Here is a 16,198-nt window from a genome sequence, read left to right as displayed (position 1 = left end):
AATCCTATGATTACGGTAACTACCCTGTAGTCTGGAGGGACTGTCAAAGTGTCAAAGAAATTGTGGAAGATAGCCAGCAATGCATCCATTATTTTGAAGACCCCTTTTTAAAAATCAACTGGGAATGTATCAGCTTTTGATCCCATCAATTTGTGTAAAATCATTTCTTGTGCCATTATAAATTCCCCCTTTTCTGAGTGAACATAGAACATAGAACATAGAACAGTACAGCACAGAACAGGCCCTTCAGCCCACGATGTTGTGCCGACCATTGATCCTCATGTATGCACCCTCAAATTTCTGTGACCATATACATGTCCAGCAGTCTCTTAAATGACCCCAATGACCTTGCTTCCTCAACTGCTGCTGGCAACGCATTCCATGCTCTCACAACTCTCTGCGTAAAGAACCTGCCTCTGACATCCCCTCTATACTTTCCACCAACCAGCTTAAAACTATGACCCCTCGTGCTAGCCATTTCTGCCCTGGGAAATAGTCTCTGGCTATCAACTCTATCTATGCCTCTCATTATCTTGTATACCTCAATTAGGTCCCCTCTCCTCCTCCTTTTCTCCAATGAAAAGAGACCGAGCTCAGTCAATCTCTCTTCATAAGATAAGCCCTCCAGTCCAGGCAGCATCCTGGTAAACCTCCTCTGAACCCTCTCCAAAGCATCCACATCTTTCGTATAATAGGGTGCCCAGAACTGGACGCAGTATTCCAAGCGCAGTCTAACCAAAGTTTTATAGAGCTGCAACAAGATCTCACGACTCTTAAACTCAATCCCCCTGTTAATGAAAGCCAAAACACCATATGCTTTCTTAACAACCCTGTCCACTTGGGTGGCCATTTTAAGGGATCTATGTATCTGCACACCAAGATCCCTCTGTTCCTCCACGCTGCCAAGAATCCTATCCTTAATCCTGTACTCAGCTTTCAAATTCGACCTTCCAAAATGCATCACCTCGCATTTATCCAGGTTGAACTCCATCTGCCACCTCTCAGCCCATCTCTGCATCCTGTCAATGTCCCGCTGCAGCCTACAACAGCCCTCTACACTGTCAACGACACCTCCGACCTTTGTGTCGTCTGCAAACTTGCTGACCCATCCTTCAATCCCCTCATCCAAGTCATTAATAAAAATTACAAACAGTAGAGGCCCAAGGACAGAGCCCTGTGGAACCCCACTCACCACTGACTTCCAGGCAGAATATTTTCCTTCTACTACCACTCGCTGTCTTCTGTTGGCCAGCCAATTCTGTATCCAAGCAGCTAAGTTCCCCTGTATCCCATTCCTCCTGACCTTCTGAATGAGCCTACCATGGGGAACCTTATCAAATGCCTTACTGAAGTCCATATACACCACATCCACAGCTCGACCCTCATCAACTTTTCTAGTCACATCCTCAAAAAACTCGATAAGGTTTGTAAGGCATGACCTACCCCTCACAAAGCCGTGTTGACTGTATTTGATCAAGCCATGCTCTTCCAGATGGTCATAAATCTTATCCCTCAGAATCCTTTCTAACACCTTGCAGACGACAGACGTGAGACTTACCGGTCTACAATTGCCGGGGATTTCCCTACTTCCTTTCTTGAAGAGAGGAATTACATTTGCCTCTCTCCAGTCCTCAGGTACGACTCCAGTGGAGAGCGAGGATGCAAAGATCTTCGCAAGTGGCGAAGCAATTGCATTTCTCGCTTCCCAAAGCAGCCGAGGACAAATCTGGTCCAGGCCTGGCGACTTGTCAATCTTAATGTTTGACAAAATTTTCAGCACATCAGCTTCCTCTATCTCTATCCATTCCAGCATGCACACCTGCTCTTCAAAGGTTTCATTCACTACAAAGTTCGTTTCTTTCGTAAAGACAGAAGCAAAAAACTCATGTAGGGCTTCCCCTACCTCCTCAGACTCCACACACAAGTTCCCTATGCGATCCCTGATCGGCCCTACTCTTTCTTTGATCATTCTCTTATTCCTCACGTAAGTGTAAAATGCCTTTGTGTTTTCCCGGATTCCTTCTGCCAAGCCTTTCTCGTGCCCCCTCCTGGCTCTCCTCAGACCATTTTTGAGCTCCTTCCTTGCCTGCATGTAATCCTCTCTCGCTGAACTTGACCCTAGCTTCTTCCACCTTATGTAAGCTACCTTCTTCCTTTTCACAAGAAGCTCCACCGCTCTCGTCATCCAAGGTTCCTTTATCTTACCCCTTCTTGCCTGTCTCAGAGGGACATATTTACTCATCACTCCCAACAACTGTTCCTTAAACAGTCTCCACATGTCTATAGTTCCCTTACCATGGAACAACTGCTCCCAGTCCATGCTTCCTAACTCATGTCTAATCGCATCATAGTTTCCTCTTCCCCAATTAAATATCCTCCCATTTTGCCTAATCCTCTCCTTCTCCATAGCTATGTAGAATGTGAGGCAGTTATGGTCACTATCACCAAAATGCTCTCCCACCACAAGATCTGATACCTGCCCCGGCTCGTTTCCGAGCACCAAGTCAAGAATGGCCTCTCCCCTCGTCGGCCTGTCAACGTACTGCGTTAGGAAACTCTCCTGAACACACCTTACAAAAACAGCTCCATTCAAATCTTCTGCTCGAAGGAGGTTCCAATCAATATTAGGAAAGTTAAAGTCACCCATTACAACAACCCTACTGCGTCCACACTTCTCCAAAATCTGTCGACCTATGCTTTCTTCAATCTCCCTGCTGCTATTGGGGGGCCTGTAGTAAACCCCTAACAAGGTGACTGCTCCCTTGCTGTTCCTAATTTCCACCCATACTGACTCAGTAGGCAGATCTTCCTCGACAACGGAAGCTTCTGTAGCTGTGATACCCTCTCTGATTAGTAGTGCTACACCCCCTCCTCTTTTTCCCCCCTCCCTATTCTTTTTAAATGTTCTAAACCCTGGAAGATCATAGCACCAGGTACTGATCCATGCTCGAAGTTCATCACTTTTATTCCTGATACTCCTTGCATTAAAGCAAACACACTTTAACCGATCCCTTGGTTCCTTCCCAGGAAAATCCTTCCCACTAGCTGGTCTACCTCTTGTTACTGCCTCACCTGCATCAACGCTCACCTCTGGTATACAGCTCAGGTTCCCACCCCCCTGCCATACTAGTTTAAACCCTCTCGAACTACTCGAGCAAACCTTCCACCCAGGACATTGGTCCCCTTCCAGTTCAGATGCAACCCGTCCTTCTTGTACAGGTCCCACCTTCCCCAGAAGGCATCCCAATTATCAACATATCTGAAGCCCTCCCTCCTGCACCAGCTGCGTAGCCACGTGTTCAGCTGCGCCCGCTCTCTGTGCCTCACCTCGCTATCTCGTGGCACCGGTAGTAAACCAGAGAACACTACTCTGTTCGTCCTGCTCTGCAGCTTCCATCCTAACTCCCTGAAATCACTTTTTATATCCTCAATCCTTTTTCTGGCTATATCATTTGTGCCAATATGTAACACGATTTCTGGCTGTTCGCCCTCCCCTTTTAGTACTTTATACACCTGATCGGAGACGTCCCGGACCCTGGCACCAGGGAGGCAACATACCTTCCGGGAATCCCGATCTTGCCCACAAAATCTCCTGTCGATTCCCCTAACTATCGAGTCCCCTACCACGAGTACTTTTCTATTCTGCCCCCTTCCCTTCTTTGCCACAGTGTCAGGCTCAGTGCCAGAGAACTGACTACTATGGCTTTCCTCTGGTAGGTCATCCCCCCCAGCAGTATCCAAAACGGTATACTTATTGCTGAGGGGAATGCCCACAGGGGATCTCTGCACTGTCTGTCTGTCCCCTTTCCTCCCCCTAACTGTAACCCATCTATCCTTGTCCTGAGCCTTAGGAGTGACCAACTCCCGATAACTCCTCTCAATTACCCCCTCTGCCTCCCGAATGATCCGTAGTTCATCCAGCTCCAGCTCCATTTCCCTAACACGGTTTTCAAGGAGCTGTAGCTGGGTGCACTTCCCGCAGATGTAGCCAGTGGAGACGTGTGCCACATCTCCCAACTGCCACATTCTGCAGGAGGAGCAAGCAACTGCCCTAGCATCCATACCCCACTTATCTGAACACCCACTCAATACTAAAGTAGAAAGCTTACGTCAAATAATAATAACAAATTAATAACAAACTTATATTCAACAGAGAAAGTTTGGAATGAACCTTACCTTACTAACTAGGTTAGAGGAGGAGAGCGGGTGGGAGACTCTACAGTTGTAGAGTCTCGGGTTTAGCCGCCTTGCTGATATATATGGTCACTGCTTTCCTTCCCGGCTGCCCCTCTGGTCCTCGTCACTTCCTCCGCTGCTCCCGCTCCTTCTCTGAAAGAGGAAAAACACCGCTGCCCGCTACCGGTAAGTAATTTTAAAAATAAACTGCTTTACCTTAGCTGCAGTCTTCCGGGTCCGTCTTGCCTCCGCTGCTGCTCGCACTCAAAATGGCCGTTGGCGTCGAAGGGTGAGTATTTATACTCACTGCTTTCCTTCCTGGCTGCCCGTCTGGTCCTCGTCACTTCCTCCGCTGCTCCCGCTCCTTCTCTGAAAGAGGAAAAACGCCGCTGCCCGCTACCGGTAAGTAATTTTAAAAATAAACTGCTTTACCTTAGCTGCAGTCTTCCGGGTCCATCTTGCCTCCGCTGCTGCTCGCACTCAAAAAAGGTTTATTTCCTGAGAGGCTGGGCAGTGACTCAGTGGTGGAGAGTCACCCAACAGGGCCTGTGTCTCTGTCCCTCTCCATCTCCCCACTCAGTGTTTAACCTGTCCCCCCCACAGCTTGTTCTCTGACACTCTGGCGATGCGGTTAAAAAAACACAAAGAAATGACCAATGTTCCCCTCTGCCCACTCCCATTCACCAGGCACAAACCCCATGCCCACTCCACCTGGGATTGGTGCTGTTTCCACATGAAATATTAATGATGAACCTTTCAAAGTGTCCAGTCATCTGTCTCTCTCCCTCCCCGTCTCTGTCTTTCTCCCTATCCATGGATCGATCTCTGTTGACTTTCTCCTGCTCGAGAATCGATCAATGTCCCTCACTCTCTCCATTTCCTCCAAGTTTCAATAGCAATGCCCTCTCCTGCCTCACGTTTGCCATGTGTTCCCATCTCCCCGCTGTGTCTCGTGGACATTTGCAACATCAGTGTTGCATTTTGGAGGTTGCAGGGGTGAGGGGATGTGGGGTGGTTCTGGGCTGCGGTAGGGTTGGGGAAAGAAGGGGTGACATACAACTCAGTACACGCACTATCAGGCCATCAGCAGTCTCAGCCCAGGGCCCTGCAGACAGCCTCGTGTCGACGTGAGGGTGACCTGCAGGCTGCATTGGTGCACAGTAAGATCCCACCGGCAGCTGTGTGCGGTACTGCTGAGGGATTCCCTCAACACCTTGTCGGAGCCTGGCCCACCCCCTCTACAGGCTGCAATGTGAAAACAGGCCTCTCCCCCACTGAACCAGCCTGCAAATATTACACTCCCCCATTTCAACTTTTGAGCAGAGTCAGACTGAATACGTGAGTTAGCCTCTCACCACCACCTCCCAAGATTCTGTACCTAGCCCCGCTAAACGTGCCCACCTCTACCTGTTTCAGCTGTATTCCTTTTCCCCCCAACACTCCCATCTTCACCCCAACCCCACCTCCACTCTCCGCGCTGTGCGTGGTTGCATAAACAGCAAAATGTGAAAATGGCCACACGTTGATGGAGAATCTTAACTCATCCTGAACACTGGCGTAGAGGGAGTGGGGGGTGGGTGTGATGTCAGTCCCTGCAGTTTCTGCCCCTTTGTAATACTGAGCCCCTCCCCGTTCCAGATCCTGCACTGACCCCCACTCCCTCACCCACAGCCCTCCCAGAGATCAGAATAAGGTCCCAGTCAATGGGAACAATTCCCTCCATTCACCCCCAAACCTCACAGACAGGCCGAGAGGGGCCAAGAGGTGGGATTGGGACATGGGGTGGTGGGGGGAGGAGGAGGGATTCTAGTCTTCCTTTCCCACATCCTGGCAACCCATCCTACCCACCTACCTCTCCATTAAAATGACAATAAGTCCCAGCGGAATTTCTCCCAGATATTCCAAGATGAAATGCAGGAGAGAAAACAGTTTGATGGATCGACAGGAGTATCCAGCTCACCCCTCCCTTCCAATCTCCTATGGCCTTCAGCTCGCCAATACACTTCATTCGGGTGGTGCCTGTGAGATGTTATTGGGATAACATCCCATTGATTTCTATACTTCGATAAATTAAAGTATTTTATTTACCTTCACATCGGTATGCAGGCACTACCCTGAAGCTTCCTGCCCAGCTAGGAATTCAGTGTAAAACTTTTGTAACTCCTTATCTTCCCACTCATCATTATGCAAACACTGTCTTCAGCTTCCTGACTGAATAAAACAAGAATCAAACTGTTTCAAATAAGGTTAAGTAAGGAACATTTGTAAAGGTGTGAGACCTCTGAAGCATGTAACTTCTGTCGCTGACAAAGGGGCCAGGGCACTGACTTTGTTCCAGCCAGACACACTGGCAACTTGAAATCAGAATCTGTCCCGGACAACAACTCGAAATCGCCTCCTGCCATTAGCAGCTACTTCACTAGCAATCGGTACTATATCCTGGTCTTTTATGTTGTTGATGTAATAATTGTTTGGTATCCTGTTTTTGTCTGTTGTAGTAATTGTTTTATGTATCATGTCATTGTAAAATGTGAAACTGTTTTATGTATCAGGGTAACAAAGTGTGAAGCTGGATGAACACAGCAGGCCAAGCAGTTCCCATTATCTCTGTTTTATGTACCATGTCTTTGTGAAGTATAAAAAGCGGGGACTGTCCACTGCTCGGGGAGAATTACTTGTGAGACTCTGCACTCTGTGCCGTGTTGAGTACAATAATTCTCCACAGCTTGTACTTGCTTGGTTATAAAAGGATTTGTGTTTTTCTAGACAGGTCAGTGTCTTGTTATTGCAGCAAGTCCATGAGGGTCTCCGAAAACGAACCTGACACCTGCATCTTCCATTGATTGCTTGCTGCCATGTGGCCCCATCTGAAACACAGATATGACTTCCAAAGCTTCACATATGGTTAGGATTCCTGATCTGCCCCAACCCTCCCCTCTCCCCGTTCCATATACAACACCCAGAAGGGGCTAAATTTTGAATAAACAAACAACTGCACAGCAAGATCCCAATGACTACTGATCCCCACCACAGCCCTTGTATCTATTCCCCACCTCCCATACATCCCCACCTCCCCACTCCCACAGCCTTCCGGTCTCACTCCCATCCCCGCCTTTCTAAGCTTTTCCTCTCTGTCTCCATCTCCCTTTCCCCCCAACACTGTCTCTGAATTATACCTCTGTGTCTGAAATGTTGTCACCCCTGCCATTTAGTAACCCTGGCCTGTCACACTGCAGTATTGACTGTCTAAAATGGTGGGACGGTCTGGAGACAGTGGTGGGAGTGGGGAAGTCCTAAATTGAGGAATGGCAATGGAGAGAGGGAAAGGGGGAAGAGATAAAGTAAGAGAGAAAGAAAGAGCCAGAATATGGTTAGAGAGAAAGTGAGGAAGATCCCAGTCTGAGGAAGGTGCGTGGAGAAGGAAATGGACAGAGTGAGACAGAGAGACAAAGAAAATGTAATAGCAAAGGCTCTGTAAGCAGCATTTGGACACTGGGCATCTTGTTGCAATGTAGGCCACTCTGTAGGTAATTTGACACACAGCAAGATCCCACAAGCAACAGTGTGACTGCAGATAGATTGTGGGTTTCACTGATGCTGGTTAAGGGCTCAATTCTGGCTCCATATTGACAGAGAGGGACCAATCCTGCTGCTTGCGAAATTCAAAATACTTCCTTCTCTCCCCTTCACCTCTGATATGTCACTCTCTCTTTTCCAGGCTCTCTCTCTTTCCCTTCTAAATCTCTTATCTTTCGATCTTTCTTCCTCTCTCACTTGTTCCCTCCCCACCTCCCCATTTCTGATTTTTTTTTCTCTCTCTCTCCCAGATTAAATGCTGTGTATTGTAATCGTTATCATTTAAAAAGACTGTGACATTGATGTTGGAGGATATTCTGTTTGATAAACCGGGGCACTGTTTCCCAGCATTCTGTGCCAGTAATTCTGCAGGTCATTGATACACAGTGCGATCCTACAGGTTGCCCCTTCCTGCTCCAAAATGTGTTGAAATCACAATTTCCATTCAGGGAAGAGGCTATCAGTTTCTTTGGGACAAAAAACACCCCCTCCATCCCAGGATTTGAGTTGATGGGTGGCACTTTCTAGAACAAAGTGATTGGAGTTGGGCAGTGAAGAGATATTGGAGACCCCAGTTCTCTCACCAACAACATGCCCCCTCCCCCAGATCCTGTCTCCCTTTCCCAGCACAGATACAAAGACATATCTTGTCCCTTTATCCCTCGCACCCTCCCACTCACACTTTTTGTCTACATCTGTATTTTTTTTGGGAAAAAAACTTTGTATTGCAAACTATTTCTAACTCCCCCACTGTTTCTGTTTGAAAAAAAAAGTGAAAGGAAGCTGGAGAGGGTTCAGGAGAGGAGACAGTGTGAGAAAGACAGAGATGCCCTCGCAGTTACTCAGGGGATTGAAGTAAAATGGCCAAAAAATATTTTATTTATGTGATTATCAATTTTTTTTCATCCTGGCCTGCACATGTCACACATTACTCTGAAGTGAGAATGAGTCTTTGAAGAGAGTTTCACATTTATGTTTTAATTTCCTCCGTGGGGAGTCCTGTCTGTCAGACACTGGGAGGAGAATTAACATGTTTGTGTCAAATCCCAAAGCCCTGGTTACTTTAACCCCAGGCTTCAAACCTGTTCTTAAAAGTTACCTGGAGGCTCCTAAAAGAAAACCAGGGTACACCAGAGGAATTCAAATCTTGAGGTAATAATCAAATACAACTCACATGGGCCCCGCGGTCTGCAGCCTTTTGAACAGGCCTCAGGCCAATGCCTGAACCCCACCCCTCCTCGCTCTGAAGGAAACTGTGTCCAAGGGAAGGATTTCTTGTCCCCTTGTAGTTTCAAAATAAATAGACAGAGAAAGGGAGGAAAGTTATTGGAATTGGAAAGGAAGGACATTGTTAAAGAAATCGCCCAGCAAGAGGCTAGGGTTTGATGTCTCCCCTTCACACAAGCCATCCCTCATCAATGCCAGGCTCTGATTGAATTGGGGAAAACTTTGGGAAATTTCAATCCCAGACCCATCAGGCAAGGTTAAAAGGAGGAGATTATCGAGACAGTCGCATTGCTGCAGGACAATGAGGCACAGCAAGATCCCACTGCCAGCAATGTGTCAGGAACAAGATAAACCCAATGTTGGTTAAATGGTAAATATTTTCTGCATTCCCCAGGCACCACCGTGACAGATACTTAAGAATCTCAAATGCCTCTCACTCCGTCCCTCTCCATTTTCTTCTGCCCCTCTCCATGTTGCAAGTCTGTCTCTCAATCCCAATGTCGACTTCACATTCTCACATTATTACTCTGACATCAGAACATGTCTTTTGTGAGATTTCACATTTACAATTTTGATTTCCTCCTTGGGGAGTCCTGACACATGTTTGTGCCAAATCCCATGGCCCCGATTACTTTAACCCCAAGCTTCAAACCCTGGGGCACAGCCTGTCCAATAAGCCTCAGGATGATATCCCCCTTTGGAGAAAGCCGTTGTTCTATGCGTTGTGGGCCCCAAAAACCTCCCCTTTGGTTCTTCAAAAAATAACTGATCCTTTTGGAGAAAAAAAAGAGACAGCATTAGTTGAAAGGCAAAGCAGAGACAGTGCAGCAAGATCATGGGATTTCCTCTCTGTCACATGGACAATCTCTTGGCAACATCTGAACACAAACATATAGGGTGGTGCGTTGAGTTTCCATGCCAGTCCCTTCGTAAAGCTTTGAAATGATGGGTGAGCTGATTAAAACAGTCACAGCCTGTAACAATGGCACTGGGACAATTAATACACAGCAAGATCCCACATGCAGCAGTGTCCCAGCAGCCAGATAATCTGATTTTTTTCCCCATCTGTGATGCTGGCTCAGTTTAATTATTTCCTGTGACCCCAGAATCTGACATTACAGTTAATTCACAATCTCAAATACTCTCCCTGGCTCTCCTGTTTGTCCTGCTCTCTCAATTCTTCAAATCTTTCTCTCACTGTCACATCTAATCACGCTGCCCTCCTCCATAACCCATATAAACTTCAGGGTCAGAAAGAGAGAGGACTCATATGGGCCCCTCATGGGATGCAGTGGGAACAGGCATCAGGCCAATATTGTCCCCCTCTGGAAGTTGTTTTTTTTCAAAGCTTTCCTGGCCCCAGACATTTTGGATCTTCACATTGTCACTTTCCAAACCAGAAATTCCAGGGGATAAAACAGAAAAGATTACTTGAAAGGGGGAGCTACAGCATTTTGCAGCAAAATTACACAACAAAAGGCCAGTCTGCACTACACCACCTCCACAGCATTACAAAACATCATAGCAACATCAAACTACCAAATAAATCATAAGCTGGTAATATAACAGAGGTTTAAAATAATAATAAACACACATACACACACACCATCTCAATCAAACAGTGAGAGCTGCTCACTACACATTGTGTCAGGATAAATCTGACACATTTCTCAGTGAGTGGTTTGCAGACTCCACCTCTGACACATTGCAATGTCCCTCAGGCTGCTCATTAAGGAGGCCTCTGTGTGACAGAGATGGTAATTCCCAGGATTGGAGTCTTTTGTTGGATTTTCCTGGCAATTGAAATGTTAATTCTCTAGCAGCAAAGATTTACCATTCCTTGTTCTTTGAAACCTTTTTAAAGCCATGTTATCTCTGTCAGTGCAGCTTGAAAATATTTAACATTGGTCTCATAATAGCACCTAAGAGCCGGACTGCAGATGCCCCAAGAGACAGGAATAGAAAGATAATGGGGATATTTGCTGAGGATCTGTCGGGATTTTTCTGCTGTCAGTGTGGCTCCCAGAATCAAACTCCTGAGATGCTGCTTGGCCTGCTGTGTTCATCCAGCTTCCCACTTTGTTGTCTCTTTCTCACTCTCTCTTTCTCTCTTCTGCCCCTGTCTCTCCCTGGACTGCACAACATACAGCCATTTCAAACTTGACATTCAAAACTTTGTTTCTTCTCCTCCTCCTGAAAATGTCAGTAGAGTTTGAGAATTTAAAGCATTGATCATATCACTGACCCTCAAACACCCACATTTCCCCATCTCCGCTCCCACTTTGCCCCCAGCAAGGGACTGTGGAGAACATGGGAGCACTTTATACAGGTTTTATCAGGGGCTGTAGTCAGTGAGGCTCTGAGCTCAAGTGTGTGTGTGTGTGTGTGTGTGTGTGTGTGTGTGTGTGCGTGCAAGTATGTGCATGTACGTGTGAGTGTGTGTTTGTGTGAGTGTGCACGTATGTGCATGTACCTGTGTGCATGTGCATGTGTGCATGTGTGAGCGCGCATGTGGGTGCGTGTGTGTGTGCATGTGTTTGAGAGCGCACGCATTTGTGTATGAGCACATGCGTGTGTGTGTGTAAGTGTGTGTGTGAGCATGCACATTTGTGTGTGTGTGAGCGCACATATGTGTGTGAGCGCGCGTGCATGTGTGTGTGTGTGAGTGCACACACATGTATGTGTGTGTGTGTATGTGAGTATGTGCATGTGCATGTGTGTGAGTGTTTGCATGTGTGAGCATGTGCGTTTGTCTCAGCGTGTGTGTGTGTGTGTGTGTGTGTGTGTGTGTGTGTGTGTGTGTGTGCGTGAATGTGTGCATGTGCATGTGCGTATCTGCATGTCATACAGTCCGACAGCACAACAACAGATTCTTCGGTCCAACTTGTGCATGCCGAACATAATCCCAAACTAAACTAGTCTGACCTGCCTGCTCCTGGCCCAACACACACACACACACGCTGAGACAAACGCACATGCTCACACATGCAAACACTCACACACATGCACATGCACATACTCACATACACACACACACATACATGTGTGTGCACTCACACACACACACATGCACGCGCGCTCACACACATATGTGCGCTCACACACACACAAATGTGCATGCTCACACACACACTTACACACACACACGCATGTGCTCATACACAAATGCGTGCGCTCTCAAACACATGCACACACACACGCACCCACATGCGCGCTCACACATGCACACATGCACATGCACACAGGTACATGCACATACTGCAACCGCAGGAAATGCTACACTTGTCCCCACACCTCCTCCCTCACCCCCATCCCAGGCCCCAAGATGACATTCCACATTAAGCAGAGGTTCACCTGCACATCTGCCAATGTGGTATACTGCATCCACTGTACCCGGTGCGGCTTTCTCTACATTGGGGAAACCAAGCGGAGGCTTGGGGACCGCTTTGCAGAACACCTCCGCTCAGTTCGCAACAAACAACTGCACCTCCCAGTCGCAAACCATTTCCACTCCCCCTCCCATTCTCTTGATGACATGTCCATCATGGGCCTCTTGCACTGCCACAATGATGCCACCCGAAGGTTGCAGGAACAGCAACTCATATTCCGCCTGGGAACCCTGAAGCCATATGGTATCAATGTGGACTTCACCAGTTTCAAAATCTCCCCTTCCCCCACTGCATCCCTAAACCAGCCCAGTTCATCCCCTCCCCCCACTGCACCACACAACCAGCCCAGCTCTTTCCCCCCCACCCACTGCATCCCAAAACCAGTCCAACCTGTCTCTGCCTCCCTAACCGGTTCTTCCTCTCACCCATCCCTTCCTCCCACCCCCAGCCGCACCCCCAGCTACCTACTAACCTCATCCCACCTCCTTGACCTGTCCGTCTTCCCTGGACTGACCTATCCCCTCCCTACCTCCCCACCTACACCCTCTCCACCTATCTTCTTTGCTCTCCATCTTCGGTCCGCCTCCCCCTCTCTCCCTATTTATTCCAGTTCCCTCCCCCCATCCCCCTCTCTGATGAAGGGTCTAGGCCCGAAACGTCAGCTTTTGTGCTCCTGAGATGCTGCTTGGCCTGCTGTGTTCATCCAGCCTCACATTTTATTATCTTGGAATCTCCAGCATCTGCAGTTCCCATTATCTCTGCTCCTGGCCCAAATGTATTTTAAGTGATGTAATTGTACTCACACACACCTCTTACTCAGGATATTTATTCCACACACTTACCACCCTCTGTGTAAATACTTTGCCCCTCATGCCTTCTCTGAATCTTTCTCCTTTCGCCTTTAAAATTGTGTACCCTAGTCTTGAAATGTCCCATCCTAGGGAAATGACAGCTACCATTACCTCTATCGATACCCCTCATTATTTTATAAACTCCTTATCAGGTCACCTTTAAAGCGCCTACGCTTCAGTGAAAAATATTCCAATATATCCGGCCTTTCTTTGTATCTCAAATCGACCATAATCAGCAACATCCAGGTAAAGAGCATGTGCATGTGCATGTGTGTCTCCGTGTGTATGCGCACGCGTGCGTCTGCGCGTGTGTGTCTGTGTGTGTCTCTGTGTACCTGCGCGCGTGTGTGTCTCTGTGTGTCTGCACGCACGTGTCTCCGTGTGTTTGCGCATGTGAGAGAGAGAGAGAGACCCAAAGAGAGGCTCTGTGTATGTGCGTGCATCAGAAAGAAAGACCATGCATGTGAGTGTGTCCATTGGACTGCAAAATTTGTGTCAATGATTCCATCCTGTAATTTCATTATGTGGCTGTCTATAAATCATGTGTTTCTTCCCCTGCCCCAGTAAAGGGTCTCAAACAGACTCAGTCCCTTACTCTCAATCACACACTCTCTCGTGTGTGCAGACGCTCTCACATACAGTCTTGTACATACACACATACACACACTCACATTTATTCACAGGGACAAAGAGAAAGAGAGAGAGACACACAGAAAGACACAGAGATGGAGAGAGAGAGAATGATTACACTTGTAAATGTATCAGCAATTCGACAATTTATACAGTGAGGGTGGGAGAGACACAGATTTTCACAGGTTTTGAGGGAGACAGAGAGAGAGGATGACACAGAAAGGTGCAGTGACAGAGAGAATCACAAATAGACACAGTGACAGGGCAGAGAGAATCACAGATAGACACATGGAGAGAGGGAGAGAGAGAGAGAAAGAAAGACAGAGAGAGAAAGAGAGAGAGGGGGGAGAACCATCGATAGACACAGACTCAGAAAGAGCGAGAGAAACAGATAGAGACAGGGTCAGAGAGATAGATAGATAGGCACCATGGCTCAGTGGCTAGCACTGCTGCCTCACAGCACCAGGGACCCAAGTTCTCTCCCATTCTTCAGTGACTGTGTGAAGTTTGCACATGGTCTCCAAGTCTGCGTGACTTTCCTCCGGGTGCTCAGTTTTCCTTCCACGGTCCAAAGATGTACAGGCTAAGTAGATTGACCATGCTAAATTGTTCAGCAATGTGTATAACAAGTGGGTTATGGGGTTGTGGTGGGAGGCTCTGACGGATAGTATAGCCTTATTGGGCCGAATGGCCTGTTTCCACACTGTAGGGAATCCATGAATGAAAGAAACAGATATTCACAGGGACATAGAGAGATTACTGATATATACAGGGACACAAACAGAACCACAGATAGACACATGGAGCAGAGAGAGATTATCACACTTATGAACTGATCACGGAGACATCACAGCTACATTCAGCAACATGGAGTGGGATTCACAGAAACAGAGACAGACAAACAGATTCACAGAGAAATGGCATGAGACAGATAGAGAAAGAGACAAAGCTAAGATGAAAACGATGACACTGTTATCACAAGGAGAAATGGAGAATGAGACAGACACTCTCTCCCCTTTACTATGAGTACAGTGGCACAGAGTTGTACATCATCTAAAGGCCCCTGCAGGGATCACTCAGGATTATTCAGCACCTCCTTCCAAAAATGATCTTCCACAACAGCACCCACTATTCCAGGATTGACTGCTTTCATCCTTTTGGGAACATCCCCAGCCCCATTCTCTGCTCCCAGACACAGAGCACACTGACTCCGAACGATATTCCCATTGCAATGCTGTCAGTGGGTCTGAATCCATGAAGTGCCACCCTCACAACACTGTGGGTGAGCTACATCTCATGGACTGTGAAGCATTCACACCCTGACTGATTGTCACTCATAACCCATGAAGGAGGTAGAAGAATATTGGACGCTGGAGAAGGACAATAGACAATAGACAATTGACAACAGGTGCTGGAGTAGGCCATTCGGCCCTTCAAGCCAGCACCACCATTCATTATGATCATGGCTGAGCATCCACAATCAGTATCCTGTTCCTGCCTTATCCCCATCACCTTTGATTCCACTGTCTTTCAGAGCTCTGTGCATCTCTTTCTTGAAAGTATCCAGAGAGTTGGCCTTCACTGCCTTCTGGGGCAGAGCATTCCATATATCCACCGCTCTCTGGGTGAAGAAGTTTCTCCTCAACACTGTTCGAAATGGCCTACCCCTTATTTAGGCACAAAGACAAGGAGACACAGATGCCGAAACCTTGCCAATGACTCACTGCTACGCTTTCTGAGTGCATCTCCCCCACAGTCTCATTGTGCCCAGTTCCCACTTTTCAGGAATGCTGGGGAATAGTCTGAATAACAAGCGCAGCCTCAATCCAGTGAAAGAGCTCATTGACTGCAATCCTGGATAATCGTAGGGGAACTCTCAGCACACAGTCTCCAGCAGATCCTTCAACACAATCACAACATGATAATCACAGGGACAGAGACAGTCACAGAAACACACAGCTACATAAGAGGCAAACCATGAAATCCGAAAGGACAGAGAAATAGGCCTCATCGTATGATCAATACTGCTAACACACTATCCTGGCCCTCTGCATTGAAGAAGAGAGAGAGAGGATGAATATACTTGTAAATGTCACATCAGTTAGAGAGTTTATGTAGTGAGGGAGGGAGAGATATTTGTAGATATTTGGGGCGGCAGGGTGTGGTAAGGGAGAGAGAGAAATAGGGACAGAAAGGGAGAAACACACACACACACACAAAACGATTGAGTGAGAGACAGAGGGAGATACAGAGACAGAGGGAAATTGATAGACCCAGTGACAGAGAGAGATCATCACACATGAACTGAGACAGAGACAGTTTCACAGCTGCATTCAGGGATATGGACAG

The sequence above is a fragment of the Stegostoma tigrinum genome, chromosome 11, assembly GCF_030684315.1.
Source record: "Stegostoma tigrinum isolate sSteTig4 chromosome 11, sSteTig4.hap1, whole genome shotgun sequence".
NCBI lineage: Eukaryota > Metazoa > Chordata > Chondrichthyes > Orectolobiformes > Stegostomatidae > Stegostoma > Stegostoma tigrinum.
The sequence above is the reverse complement of the archived record's forward strand: the minus strand, read 5'-3'. Positions refer to the sequence as shown.